At 42.2% G+C, this 15,786-nt stretch overlaps 1 long non-coding RNA gene across 1 annotated transcript; it reads left to right on the top strand.

Annotated features, from left to right (window-relative positions):
* The first annotated feature begins 11,136 nt into the window (after positions 1-11,136).
* On the top strand, positions 11,137-15,537 carry LOC129638583 (uncharacterized). The gene is made up of 3 exons (XR_008707921.1): positions 11,137-11,940; positions 12,143-12,254; positions 14,339-15,537. It is a non-coding gene; the product is annotated as an uncharacterized LOC129638583 (long non-coding RNA).
* Positions 15,538-15,786: the final 249 nt, after the last annotated feature.

Genomic DNA, 15,786 nt, shown 5'->3' on the forward strand with positions numbered 1-15,786 from the left:
ATTAAAACACCTTTGCTCCATCAGAGCTCTGGTCCCCGTGTCTTTCTTTCTTTCTCTCTCTCTCTCTCTCTCTTGCTTGCTCGCTCACTCGCTCCCTCCCTCCCTCTCTTTTTCAGGCTAATCCCCTGGAGCACAGAGGCCCTCTGAGTTCACTTTCTTGCCCAGGCTTCTAAGACCCTCTCGAGAAGGTGCTCTGCGCCTTCACCCCATTGAGAGGGCACCTGAGGCCTTCGTGAACAGAGCAAGCCCCATGCAGGGACTTTATTGGCTTTCTGTGTAAACCAAGGAATATCAGCCTCTTCCTCTCCTTTACTTTCTTATCATTGACTCCAGACCACCAAGTTCCAGTCCATTAAAGGACCTCAACAATATGATATCACTTACATGTGAAATCTAAAATATGACACAAATGAACTTATCTGTGAAAGAGAAATAGACTAACAGACATAGAGAATAGACTTGTTGCCAAGAGGGAGAGGGGAGGAAGAGATATGAACTGAGAGTTTGGGGTTAGCAGATGCACACTATTATATATACAATGGATAAACAACAAACTCCTACTGTATAGCACAGGGAACTATATTCAATATCCTATAATAAACCATAATGGAAAGAGATATGAAAAATAATATATATATGTGTGTATAACTGAATCACTTTGCTGTTCAGCAGAAATTAACACAACATTGTAAATCAGCTATACTTCAATAAAATAAATTTTAAAAGAATAAATAAAATAAATTACTTCAATTACTTTAATGACTCCCCATTCACCTACTAGATTAAGTTGAAACTTCTTGACATGGCACAGATAAAGTCTTCTAAACTTGGCCTCTGCTGTCTTCCTAATCCCATATCCTACCCCTCTTGCCCCTTAGCCTTCATGCACTTTCTGCTCCATCTATACTGAAATTCATGCAGGCCCTCACATTCCATGCTGTTGCACCTTTGCTGTGTTGTTCCTATGACTGGAATGACAATCCTTTGTACTTTTATTGTGTTATTCCTATGATTGGAATGACAACCCTCTGTGCCTTTGCTGTGTTATTCCTATGACTGGAATGACAATCCTCTTATCTTTTCTTTGCTTGGATAATTCTTTCTACCCTTCAAAACTTAGTTCCAGAGGTTCCTTTTATGAGTAGCTTTTTCTGACCTCTCCCCGCACCTGAAGAATGTTCTTTCTCTGTGCTTCCCCAGCACCCTGCATGTGGGGTGCTCCCGCTGAGCATACTGCATTGTAATGGAATGGTTGGTTTGCTTTTGATTTGAGAACTGTCTTCTGCACTACATTGTGAGGCCCTTGAGATGAAAATAGAGGCTACATAGCACTTGGGTTTATCTCTGTTTGCACTGCTACTATGTCAGTACAGACTCTCATTATCGCTAACTTGGACTCCTTCCCTGTATGCAGCCTTTCCACGTCTTTGATGATTCTCTCAAGGATGAGGTCTAAATTCCTCAGCATGGCAGACATAAAAGGTCCTCAGTCAACCTTCAGGACTGTTTCCTGCTGATACCCACCTTGCCCACATCTGCACTTGACTATGCTCAATTACTGTGCATTTGCCTTTGCATACTCTCTGCGCCTCTGGGTGAATCCTTGTTTAGTCTTCAGAGCCCATCTTACGTAAGCACTCTTCTGTGACGCTTTCCCCAGATTTGCCCAGGAGGGATTAGACAGGTCCATTTTTGTATTCCTATCGCACTTACCTATTGCTTCCCAGGTGGCTTACTGGGAAAGAATTTGCCTGCCAATGCAGAAAACACAATTTCAATCCCTGGGTCGGGAAGATCCCTTGGAGAGGGAAATGGCAACCCACTCCAGTATTCTTGCCTGGGAAATCCTAAGGACAGAGGAGCCTGGCAGGTTACAGCCTGGTGGGTTGCAAAGTGTTAGACACAACTGAGCAACTGAGCATAGCATATTATAGCACCTGCTACACTCAATTACCATCATCCTCTTCTCTCAGCCTCAGTTTCCTCATCTGGGCATTGGGGAATAATAATGACTTCTGCATTATAGGATAGTTATAAGAATTAAAAGGAGACAATGCAAGGAAAGCATGTAGTGTGGAGTGTAGCACTTAGTAAGCACTGAATAAATAGTAGCTGCCATCAGGTGGCGCAGTGGTAAAGCATCCACCTGTCAAGGTAGTAAATCCAAGAGATGCTGGCCAATCCCTGGGTCAGGAAGATCCCCTGGAGTTGAAGATGACAACACATTCCATTATTCTTGCCTGGAGAATCCCATGAACAGAGAAGCCTGGTGGGGTACAATCCATAGGGTTGCAAAGAGTCAGACATGACTGAGCACACACATGCCATCAGTAGAGTTCTCACTGTGTGCTAGGTACTTTACAGGCATGAGCTCATCTCACTGTCCTCATGAGGTAGATAACAACTATTGCCTCCACATTCTAAATGAGGATACAATAGTCAGAGGAGACAATGACTGGCTCAAGGTGATTAGTGGAAGATCTGGTTGAATTCACATGACCTGGCACCAGAGCCATGTTCTTAATCATTATATTGTTGTTGTTTAGTCACTAAGTCATGTCCAACCCTTTGTGATCCCATGGACTGTGGCCCTCCAGTTTCCTTTGTCCATGGGATTCTCCAGACAAGAATACTGGAGGAGGTTGCCATTTCTTCCTCCAGGAGATCTTCCTGACCCAGGGATTGAACCAGAGTCACTTGCATCTCCAGCACTGACAGACGAGTTCTTTACCACTGAGCCACCAGGGAAGCCCCTCTTCACCATTATGTTGGGTTGGCCAAAAAGTTATTAGGTTTTTCTGTAACAGGTTATGGAAAAATCTGAAGGAAGGTTTTGGCCAACCCAATACACCTGTGCATACTTTTCCCATCCCTAAACATAAATTCTTTAAGACAGGAACTAAAAACAGACTCACAATTTCTAACTTTCTTAGTTCTACTCCAGAGAGAGAGGGACATAGTTTCAGGCCCTCTACTCTGCTTAAGCAACCAGCAGTTTACCTTGCCTCCATCAGCAGCCGCCTGCTATTCAGCCACCACGTTGACCTTAAACAACAACGTGCTTTACATTTCTAAGCCTGTCTCCAGCTGCCTTTTTCCCCTTCAGGTTGCCTCCAAGCCTTTAATGCATTCCAGATCCACCTGAGAAGCCCTGTGTGCACTTCAGGTGAATAGAATGGGGTTCTACACTGAATAAGGATTTCAGTCAATGGTTGTTAACTGTTTTATGGCATATAGTTTTACAATTATTACAAACAGAACTCCAAGTGCACCACAGAGGTTGTTATTCTGATTGATACATCCAGGCCACAATCCGGGACCTATACACACTAGCTAAATTTTACAAACATCACAGTCCATTCCAAAGATGCTAAATGTTGGTATAGTTTTGCAGTCTTGAAAAGGAGAGCAGCTTATATAGCAGATGGCCAGTGATGGCTCCAGAATTTCTACACAGGGAAGATGACCCCCTACCCCCATATATATATGCATACATATATATTATATACATATGTATGTATATATAGTTGTTGGTTAGTTGCTAAGTCATGACTCTCTTGTAACCCCATGTACTGTAGCCTGCCAGGGTCCTCTGTCCAGGGGATTCCCCAGGCAGGAATACTGGAGTGGCTTGCCATTTTCTTTTCCAGGGGATCGTCCTAACCCACGGATCAGATTGGCAGGCAAATGTTTTACCACTGAGACACCTAGGAATCATCCTATATATGTGTGTGTGTGTGTATACACACTGTTCTGTTCACTGTTCTATGAAGGGGCTTGCTGGGGCTGGTGAAGATTAAGGGATTTGCCTTGAAGGTGTATTTGTCGAGCAAACAAGAACACTTTCTGTAAACTTGTTAGGGGAAGCACACTGACTGAAACCACCCACCCTGGCCAGGCACCATAGTAACCATTTGCATGAGTTGTTTTATGACAGGAGATCCTGATAAGGAATACGAAACTAATAAGCCACCACCAACCGGAAGAGTTTGGGAAAGGTCGAAAGGAGACACTGCGTGTCCGTCCACTTCCCAGAATCCCTCTCACTAGCATCCATCTTAGCTGAGTGATGCGTGCACCACCAGGAAAGACTCTGAATTAGAATGATTGGCCAAAGACCACCCGGAAACTAATCCCATCACCGTAAAACCCAAGACTGTGAGCCACTGCGGCAGAGCAGTTCTCCTGGGTTCCCTTACCCTACTGCTTTCCACCCGGGTGCCCTTTCCCAATATAATCTCTTGCTTTGTCAGCACATGTGTCTCCTCGGACAATTCATTTCCAAGTGTTAGACAAGAGCCCAGTTTCGGGCCCTGGAAGGGGTCTGCCTTCCTACAACAAATGGCGACTCTGGTGGGGACTCTTCTTCGCTGAGACTGACATCCTGACCACTCGGGGTACACAGAGGCCAGCTTGCCTGCCAATGGACCAGACCCAGAGGCCACAACTGGGACCCTTTTGTCCCTGGTCTCCTCCTGTTGTGGATAACTGGCCAGAGTGCCCCGACCGGTAAGGAACAAGAGACTTTACTGACCTCTCTCCCCTTCCCTCTCTCTTTCCTCTCCTTAACCCTTCTTATTCCCCTTTTTTCTAGTCCCCTGGTCCTGGATGCAGGAATCTGGTAGAAGGGCCTCAGCCTGAGCTGAGGATTGAAGACTGATTGCCTCCTCTTGGCAGAGAACTTGAATTCTGGTTCTGGTCTGGTCTGATTTCTGGTAGGGCCGAGTTCCAGTCCTCCCTTCTCTGGAGGCCCAGGGTAAAGTTCTATAATGCCTGGGTATCTGAAGGTGGCAGGAGATGTCTGTAAGGCCACCCCTTTTGCCCCCCTCTCCCTCCTCCTCCCCCTTCTTCTTTCAACCTGGCTTCCTTTGCTCCCTTTGAAATCTTTGAAGCTGTTAGTACTTGGATCTGAAGTTCTGTGTCTCTATGGGAGGTTTTCTGAGAGACTGTATTCTTGTATTTAAGGGAGTGTCTGATGAGGACTGCCAGGTTCATATGTGTGTGTTTTAACTCTGTGTTCTGTGTTGTGATTTTTGATGGTCATTTTGTTTTGTCTGGCCACCATTTGGTTTAGACCTACCGCCATTTTGTTAGAACTTGATTTTCTTTCCCTGTGCCTTGAGACCCGGGCTCTCAGGAACACTTATCTAGGCCATCACTAACTCCTGAGACTGAGGGAAAAGGGGAAAGAAGACTTTAAAAATGTTATTTATTTCAACTGTTTTTTTTTATAAACTAGTAAATTTTATATTGTAATATCTAATTCATGACTAAACTTAGAAAATGAAGCTAGATCTTGCACTGTGTCTGTCTAAATATGTCTTGGTATGTCTTTGTCTCTGGGTAATATTTTTGAGGTTAATTTGTAAATGAGCTCTATTTATATGGCTTAAAAAAAGGTAAGCGCTTACAAATCAAATAATTCTAAATTAAACAATAAATTCCAGGTTCATGTGAACTGGGAAATATTTCGTATTAAATACCTGATGTTAATGTTTTTTTGTTGACCTATCTAATATAGACATGTCTTAGAGTAATTAACATTAAGTAGAATATTTTCATTGTACCTAGGTTTAATATAAGTTAAATACTATATCTGTTACAAGTTTATCAACAAGAAAATTACCTCGAGTAAAGAAACTTCTAAAAAATGTAAATGAGATATGAGCTTTTATATTAACTCTATTAAGAATAATTATTCTTTAGAAATATCTGTCTAAAATAGTCTCTCCAGATTGGTGTAACTTAAATTTCTAAGGGTTGTGCCAAGTGTGCTAAGTGTTGGAAAGACTATTGAATAGTTAGGTCATTTCCAAATAAAATAAGATTTTGAAATATTTACTACTAAACACTAATTTCCTTTTTACAAAGAAACTAAAGAGATTTGGGACTATAAATGAATAATGTTTGGTGCCATCCTAAAATGTTCTAGGAAAGCAAGGGTTTTAGAAATTATCACTGGTATTTATGCTCACCAATCTATAAATGCTAATATAAAAGTTAGTTCTTAGTTGCTAAAGGAAAGTAAGAAGTGTGTTTTCAGTACAAAAAAAAAAAAAAAAACAAGAAGAGAGAAAGAAAAAGATATTAAAAAATACTAAAAAGAGTTATGCATGATCAGGATTTTCCAAAATTGGATTACAATTAGTTAGATAAATGGATTTTGTTAGAAATGACACAGCCATAAGAAAACTGGTTAGAGTCAACTAGGTCCAAGATGGCAGAGCTGACTTTCAGTAGACCTTGAGCCTTCGTATTTACGCCCACTGTGACATATCAACAAGCTAAATGATACACCCATCAACATTGACTAAATCTGACCAACTGTTCTAAACGCTTTTAATTGATCTTTTTGATAAAACTTCCTAAATCAAATTCTTTTGAAGTTCTTTTGACCTCTAGCTAACTTTGGGGTGCTTCAGAGGGCCCCTGAAACATACCAAAGAGAGATATTAAACTGTGTTTATTTGGTTGGTTAAATTACATGAAAAAAGATTATCAAATGAGTAATAAATCCGCTCATGTTATAATGTATGGTAAAATTACTAATACAGATATCTCAGAAATTATATGGAGTTCTTAACATTTTGATATGTCCTGGTATTCTAATGAAAAACCTACTGACTTCACAAAAGTTAACAAAGGACTGAATGAACCAGTGAATATGCTTATAACTTTTATGGTTTCTATCTGAAAAATTACAGGTTTGAATCTTGTGTTTTCCAGGAGTAGGGAAAACCTTCCTCTCAAACTTATTATGAAAATAATTTGGTAAAATTATACATTATAAACAAAACAATTATATTTTCTCTCTATCTGACTCCTTCAGAAATTTGAAACTCATAGTTTTCCAGTAAGTTTATCAAATGAGCTAAGAAGGTTATCTCACTAACAGGTACAAAAATCTCAAGAGAAAAAAAAAAAAAAACTCAAGAAATTTTTGAGACCTTAAAAAGGAAAGAATTCACCTAGATTTTTTAGGCAAAATCTGTGATAAGCCTTTGGTGTGAGTTTCCCAGCCCTGTTTTATTTTAAAAGTACAGTCTGAGACTCTATAAATGTTTCAGCAAAATAAAAAGTCTATAATAAATTATGGTTATATAAATCATCAGACCAAAATTAGTGAGAACAGACCTATTTTGCAAACAAACTAGCCTTAATTTGGTTATATTTGATAAAAATGAGGGTAACTTTAGGAAGAAAAAGATATTTTAAAAAAAATGTTAAATTCCAGTTTGTTAATGGAGGTCTGAATCTAGTAAGACTCATCTCTTAGATAGTTCTTTCCTGTTATGTGATATTAATGTAAAATTTAATTGAATTCTTAAAGAACACCCTAAGTTTGTTTCTGAAGCTTATCTCAGTAAACTATCTTTGGATGAAGATCAGATGCCTCATGACCTGCAACCAGGACTGGAAAAAGACATAATTTAAGGGACTATCTCCAACCTGGATGGAAGGACTTTTTTATCAGGTACTCTTAACTAGCTCATGCACAATGAAACTGAAGGGAAATTAACTCTTAGATTAGTCCCCACTTCCAAAGGCCCCTACACTGGATTGGTCTATAGAGAAGACAGCTGACCTGATCTCACCTTAAAATGATGCTCAAGCAGGAGAAACTACACTACACCAGGATGAGAAGACGATGACATCAGAGGTAGACAGCTTGCCCAAGATGCTGGACCTGATTCCTATGATCATTTATGTTTTCTTGACTTCTTAGACCTTTGCATATAAATCAAATGCTTTTCTATCATAGGCCTCATTCTATGCTAGTTTTAGAAATCAATTCAATTGTTGGGTTTGTGGCCAATTACCTGTGTCTGGTTCTGGGTTACCTTGGTAAATTTCTCTATTACAAGACTCTAACTGGTTGGCCCTGAGAAAATTTACTTAAAAAAATATATAGTCATATTCAGGTCACTGTGATATTACTAGATGGGACTGGGCCAATTAATAATGCCTGCTCTGAATCTGGCCATAAATTTGAGCTTTTTTCTATTACTCAAGCTCAGTCAGCAACAAGAAAAGTTTCAGCAAAGGAGGAAAAAATCTCCCACAATTATGGGATGGATTTATATAGATAACACCAGGCTATGGTAATTTAGGTTTAAAGTCTCCTGTGTGTTGGAAACAATTAAATCATACTAAGGATAATCAGTCTAATAACACTATAAAACTGGGCTATGTGCCTTATAGATGGTGGTGCCAATATATAATTTCCCTGGAAGATAAAGATTCTACAGAGCAGACTAAGTCAGATGACCTGAGATATACTGGGTTACATCTAATGGAAGTGCTTAAGTCTTACTTGTGACTTTACTAATACTGCTGGCTATGTTATTTGTATTTCACCTGTTTTACAAAATTGCTATTTCTTACACTGTCAAATGTGTGTCTGAGGCCTCTAATAGAATAATACATAGTCCCATATGAGACCGATGATGGTAACAGTATAACTCTAGATATGGGAAGAAGCAACAAGAGGGAATATTTTCCTGGACCAAGAGGCTAGTAAGACAGGTGGTCCAGAGAATTTTCATACTGTTTTATGGCCTAGTCCAGTAACAGCACATTGAGTGGCCTGTCAACAAAATCTTTGCCAAACCTGAGAATGGACATTATCAGCACCATGGGATAAAATGGTCATGAAAGGCACCCCTCAAAATCATGGTCAAGTTTATGAGCAAAAAGGGGCCCTGCCAACTGAAGACTGACATTTGCCATCTACATCTACAAAGATTAAATCATGGCCGCTGCAACTGCTGACTTTCAATGCCCCTGAAAAGAGTTCAGGGTGAAAATCAGGAATGAGGCACTCTGTGCTCTGGGAAAAACTGGCAGAACAGGCCTTCAGATAGTTAGATCTTTTCAGGAGAAGATTTTATGAGTCCCAATTCTTGCATCTTTTCATACCTAGAGAAACACTGACGTCATTAACGGTGAAATCTGCTTTGGCTATTAAGGAAAAGTTTACAATTAAAAGTCAAAATAGAGTAGCTATGGTTCAGATATCCTGGGAAATAACTAGGTGATGCTATGGGTGTACTTTCAGATTAGACCTTGTATTGCTAAACACTTGAGTTTTCTGAGTCGTGTCAGGCTTGGATGCCACCATTCTCAAAACAAGGTCTGCTGGAAGCTAGTAACTGCAAACTTACTTTTTATAAAACTAGGCACTGGCTACAAGTCTCCCTGAAGTGCCAGGTCCAGACTGGGTTTCAGGCCTATTCTTCTAAAAAGAAATGAGATTTATTTTGTCTACTAAATTCCAGTTATCACTCCTCCAACTACTTCTAATTGGGTCTGTTACACCAAAGTGGCAGACCAAGGGATTGAGATTTTAATCATACAAGACTCAGATCTAGAACTTGGAACTCAGAAATACTTCCAATTCAGTGTCTACACTCCAAGCTGAGGCAGACCTATGCTCCATTTTGACAGGAAGTTATCACAGTCATAGTTGCCTAGTTCCCTAAATTAAAACTGAGTAGAACTCTGTGGGGCTCTGGAGTAGAGATCTGTTCTGTGTTCTCCATTTCTTGTCTGTAGGAATATAGGCTTCATTCAGCCTCCTTGATCTTCCCTGAGTTCCAAAGGGTGGATTCAAACAATTGCTAATCAGGGAAGGGAGGGGATACAGAAACAGGAGAAACAATCAAAGTTTGGTACAGCCTCCAGACAGAGTCCTGGTTCCTACTCAAAGAAATATGCATAACAATGTCTTTGAGCCCCCACCCAGGTGGAGGATGGCAACTTCAGACAGAACACAAGATTCCTGGAGCACAGCTCTGTTCCCTCAGCACCAACCAATCAAAAAGGGTCACAAACCCTGCAATCCTCACCCCAAATGTTGCCTTCTGTTTCCGGGGACCAGAGATGACCATCCTGTTAGGTCTTCTGTTTGGCCCCTGTCTATTTCATCTCTGAGAAGGGCCAACAGTTTCAAACTAAATTGCTGTTATTATAAGGGTGAATGCTGGTTTCAGGCAAAAAAAAATACCTTGACTTAGATCTGGTAGAGAGAGACTTCTGCTCTGCTAGGCAGCAGGAAGAAGTTACAGAAGAAAGAGACCTCCGCCCCAATTCCCAATAAGTATCTTGAGTATGAAGTCTCTCAGGGGGGAGTTGTTAGGGGAAGCACACTGATTGAAACCACCCACCCTGGCCAGGCACCATAGTAACCATTTGCATGAGTTGTTTTATGACAGGAGATCCTGATAAGGAATACGAAACTAATAAGCCACCACCAACCGGAAGAGTTTGGGAAAGGTCGAAAGGAGACACTGCGTGTCCGTCCACTTCCCAGAATCCCTCTCACTAGCATCCATCTTAGCTGAGTGATGCGTGCACCACCAGGAAAGACTCTGAATTAGAATGATTGGCCAAAGACCACCCGGAAACTAATCCCATCACCGTAAAACCCAAGACTGTGAGCCACGCGGCAGAGCAGTTCTCCTGGGTTCCCTTACCCTACTGCTTTCCACCCGGGTGCCCTTTCCCAATATAATCTCTTGCTTTGTCAGCACATGTGTCTCCTCGGACAATTCATTTCCAAGTGTTAGACAAGAGCCCAGTTTCGGGCCCTGGAAGGGGTCCGCCTTCCTACAACAAACTGATTTGAGGTAACAACGGTGGCTAATATCCCCTTCACCAAGCCAAATGGCACTGTCACTGAGAACAGCTCATCGTCACTAGTTAGTCTTGGGTAAAAGATAAATTAGAAGTTTCCACTTCTCAGCTCCAATTGCTGGGTTACAGAAAACTTAGTTCCATCCTCCCTTCCAGACACTTACTAATTTTGGAGAAGATGGAAACCTTTGCTGGTGAGAAACCCCAATTAGAAAGATAAGACAGTCAAGCCAGGAAAGGAGGGAGTAGGGGGAAGAGTGGGACCAGAGCCTGAAAGGAGGAAATCACACCCACACCAGAGTCCAGGCAAGGTTTGTAGTTCCCACAAAGAAATCAGAAAACTCAAAACAGGAAGAAAGAGGTGAGGTGCAATCCAAAAAGCCATCAGTTCACTGACATTTTATTTATTTTTACCTGGGGGAAAGGGGTGTGGGGGAGGGGTTGGAGCGCCCAGGCTGACCCCAAGCAGCTGCAGCTGCTATAAAGGAAGTGGGTGTTTGGGGGAGGGGAAGAGGGGACCGGAGTAGGGCGGCTGGCCAGGTTCCTTGCCCCCAGAGGAGTCCCAGAGCATCTGAAGGAAGGAACCTGAGACTGTGTGAAGCCCAAGAGACTGAGAGATTTTCAAGCCTCGCAGAAAATAAAGCGGCTCTCCACGGACACAGAATCTATCCCAGTCCGAACATGGCATCCCAGAGGAGGCCTCCCCGCCCCCACTGCCTTTTGACTGCACTGTTGGTCTGGGCCATTTAAAGTGCGGATGAAGGCAATGGAGATTCAAAGGGGGAAGGAGACAGAAACTGTGCCAATAAAATATACAAAATTAACTGCAAACAAGACTTTCCTGGGATTTCCCCCCTGGTCTTATAGCATCTGGTTTCATTTCTCCTCCCTGAAGGAATAAAAGAAAAGGAAAGGAAAGGAAAAAGGATTGGGGGGGGTGGGGCGGGGGCCGCGGGAACATAGCACATATGTTTTCAATGGAGCCCTTTAAAACATACACAGGCAGCTGGGAGCCCAAGCCCTGAGGTGGAGCTCTTGTTGCCCCCAGAGCCAATGCCAGCCAGTCAGGAGGATATACAGGACTCTGAGTTGTAAAGAACTTGCCTGCCAACGCAGGAGGCAAAAGAGAGGCAGGTTCCATGCCTGGGTCAGGAAGGTCCCCTGGAGAACAAAATGGCAGCCCACTCCAGTACTCTTGCCTGGAGAATCCCATGGACAGAGGAGCCTGGCGGGCCACAGTCCTTAGTTTTATAAAGAGTTGGACACGGCCGAAGCGATTTAGCATGCATGCACGAGTGGTCCTGAGTAAGTCATTTCACTCTGTGTCCCAGCTTCTGCCTCACAAAATGGACAGTGAGACTTTTAAGAGAAATAACAGGAGAAAATATACTGACAGATATCATAACACTAGCCTTAACATTTTTTCTAGAAGCTTTACCCATGTTTTCTCATTAATCCCTGCAAAATTCAGAGTGATTATCTTCATTATTGTTGTTTAATTTTATAGATGGGGAAACTGGATAATAAACAAATTGACTTGTTAAGGTCAAACAACCAAGTGGAGGGATTTGAACTCAGCTGTACTGACTCCAGAGCTTTTAGCTCCTACCTTATATAAGGTAAGACTGTTGGTATTGTTACTAAACTGTACACTTCATGGTTTCTGCAATTTGTCTGGAGGAAATGTGCAATCTGAGTAAAATTTTCTTATCTAATTTTTGAGCGGTGAGGGGCTGGGGTACTTCTGTCTGTAAAGTGGGAATTGACACCTCCCATAAGGCATCCTGGACTCTGGAGTATCAGCTAGTCAAGGAGTACTTTTGCTAAGTACCCCTGTTCTCAACCTCTCTGTAATCCAGTTTTCTCGTCTATAAAATAGAACAATAGTAGTACTTATTACATCTGTTTTGGGAGGAATTAAATGGAAAAAATGCATGTAAAGTTCAGGAAACTTCTAGACAATGTTAGTGCTGTATTATTGTCTCCTGGCACTCAAGAGTACCATCTACTGGCTGCTTCCAACTACACTCTCCCAAAATCCAGGATGCATGGGAGAAGGAATATGCCCAGTGGGTATGGAAGAGTGGACAGATCTCTAAAGTTGAGGATGAGATCTCTGAGTCCTATCTTTGCCTTTCTCTAGCAGTATGACTATAGGCACGTCACCTGCCTGGAGGTATATGGGGTTAATCATACTTGTCACTCATAGAGTCATAGCCCAAAAGAGAGAGAGTGGTACAAACAGAAAGTTCTAGAGTTGGTGCTGTAGGCCACAGTCTTGACTCTGCCTTGTGATATTAAAGACTGAGGAAAGACTGTGAGAAATTGAAAGCAGTATTTTACCAAAGTGACACCATTATTTTTAATTGGCATGTCACACCATTTTTCAATGAAGAGATTAATTTTCAGCTGAACAGAAATGGGCCCCCTTCACTTCCTAAATTTTAAACATATGTCTGGGTGGTTGCTGAGAGAATATGATGATCAGAGCCTCAGTAGAGGAGAATGTGACCAGCCAGGAAATCACCCTGGAGAGTAAAAATACAACTCTCTCTTCTGGCTACGGGCTTAGCAAGTAAATATGAAAAGGGAGTGAGAAGTGGGAGACAGAAACAGATAAAGGAACAGAGAGGCATAAGGCAGGGTGAAGGACAAGGAGTTGAAGAAATCCAGATGGAGTCTTGGGCTTTAACACATCCTGCAGATGCTTGACCTGGAGCAGACGTGGAAGGGTGTACAAATTTTTAATTTCCTCTGTGAAGAATACAAAATAGGCCTTTGGTTCCCAGGAAGATAGCTTGTGATTTCTTTTGTCATCAGTGTTTGCCTGAGTACAGACACCAAAGGATGTTTGTCTGCCATGAACTGACTCGACTCCTGCTCCAAGGTTTTCCCATTCCCAGTGGGGCTTTGTGTGTGTGTGTGTGTGTGTGTGTGTGTGTGTGTGTGTGGTGGGGGGTGGTCTTAGAAGGTATTGAAAATCCTGGGGCTGGGGGCAGAGAAAGGGAGAGAGATTCAAAATTGAGGTGAGCTGGATAAGAAGGGACTTTCTGGCCTCTGCAGTGATTCCCTGACTGGCCAACAAAGCCAGTATAGTGTAGTTGTGACAAGTATTGGCGCCAAAGTTGGCCAAAGCTGGGCTGGAAGTTTGCTTCTGCCACTGGCCAGATACGTGTCCTTGAACTCTTTGCTTCCTCTCTGTGCCTCAATTTTCTCCCATGTCTTGTAAACATAATAATCACTTCCATCTCCCCATGTTATTGTGAGGATTAAATGGATAAGAACACATCAGAGGCCTGGCGTGGGGCCTGGCACATAGTCGCAGGCACTCCATAAATGTTCAGCATGACTCTCATAATTCGGAACAAGAAAGAGCTGCCACCTGGGCCATATATTTCACAGACATGTCTTGTCTCATGCAGAGTGGTTGCCAGAACTGGACTAGCCCATAACCTCCACGTTTTTTCAAATGCTTTCTCAAAATACTAAAAAGGTTTTTCTTTTATCAGTTCCTCTCTCTCGCGCCCTAGTGCCCTCTCGGGCTCTCTCACGCTCTCTGATGCTCACCCCCTCCCCCACCATCACCAAAGAAGTCCCCAGTGCTCCAAAGAGATATAAAGATGTGACAGTGCACAGGCCTTGTCTCATTTGAAGCTGGGGAGACTTGTCCAAAAAGGATGACAATGTTGCTTTTGTTTCTCAGACCCTAGAATCTCCCAGAAATCCTGAAGTGGACATTCCAGCGCCTCTTCAGCCCACTCCTAGCTACTTGAGCCCCGGCTCTCAGGAATCCAACAGTGCCACCTTTAAGGCCTCACTCACAATTCTGACACCTGCATCCTGGCTCCTATAGAAACTCCTTCCCTCTTCTCAATGTATGTGATGTTGAGAGAACTGCAGGATGAATGGGGAAGGCATAATCATAATGTTAATGGGGCTTTTAGACATGCAAATGTATGTTCCTAGCAGGGATGAGCTGAACAAAGTCAGGATGGACAAGTCTCAGAGCCCCAGATGTGTGATGTTGGGAGGAGGGGGCCAAGAAATGATGAAAGGAAACATAAGGGCTATTTAGAAAAAATGGGACATTTGAAGGACCCAGTGAGAGGTGTGTCAATGGACAGACAGCATGAGAAAGTCGGGAAAGAAGTCTGAGTGCCTGCATAGTTCAGAGAATTCTTGAAAACCAGAGAGCAGGAGAGGAGCCTGGGTGGGGAACTGCTCAAAGCTGGGGGCTTTGTGTGCTCAAAGAGCTTCAGGACAGGAGGCCATGGGAGCCTGGCTGATCAGGCTGTCAGGTAGATTCTAAACAGTTTCAACCTGGGACCTAGCACTCACATAGAAATCAGGCTGAAAGGATCTGGCTTCCCATTAATGAGTTAAGCTGAAATGTGAACCTAGGCTTTTGCTATGTCTAACATTTGAACCTTGCATTTCTTCCCACTGTAATAATGCATTTCACAGAGCTAGCTAAAAATCCTGGCAATGTGAACCCCAGGAGACTCAAAGGACATATGAACAGCCCTGGTTTTGTGTCTAACCTGCATCAGTGTCTACCTAGGCCCCAATAAATTGCTCTTCTCTTAACAGTGTTTTTCAATCTATCTATGGACAAAACCAGAGTATTGTGTCACTGAAGATGAAACAATATGATAGTCTTTCCCCCAAATTTTTTAAGAAAGAGTAATAAGCTGATAGATAGAATATGTTACATAAATTTTGCTGACATCCTTGGTGTCTATACTATAACATAAAAGGTAGCATGGGATTATATTGGTAGATATTTTATAATTTAGATACAAGTATTTTGGATTTTCCACAAAGAGCTCTATAATTTTCAGTGTTATGTTACTAAAACAGCTTTAGAGGCTCTTGAATTAAAGGTTGAGATTGTTGTCTTTATTTTGCATAATAGTGTTTTCCCTTTCATGTTTGCTCCCTTCCAATTCATTCTTCATGAAGTAGTGAGAATGATGTTCCTAACATGTCAACCAGATCATGTTATTTTCCAGCTTTAACTTTTTTAATGGCTTCTCATTGCCCTTAGACTAAAATACAGTCTCCTGACCACAGCCCCACTCTGAGCTGGCCCCTGCCCACCTGTCCACTATTATCTTGCTCCACTGTCCTCTTTGGTCACATTATTCCAGC

The sequence above is a fragment of the Bubalus kerabau genome, chromosome X, assembly GCF_029407905.1.
Source record: "Bubalus kerabau isolate K-KA32 ecotype Philippines breed swamp buffalo chromosome X, PCC_UOA_SB_1v2, whole genome shotgun sequence".
In the NCBI taxonomy this organism is placed as follows: Eukaryota; Metazoa; Chordata; class Mammalia; order Artiodactyla; family Bovidae; genus Bubalus; species Bubalus kerabau.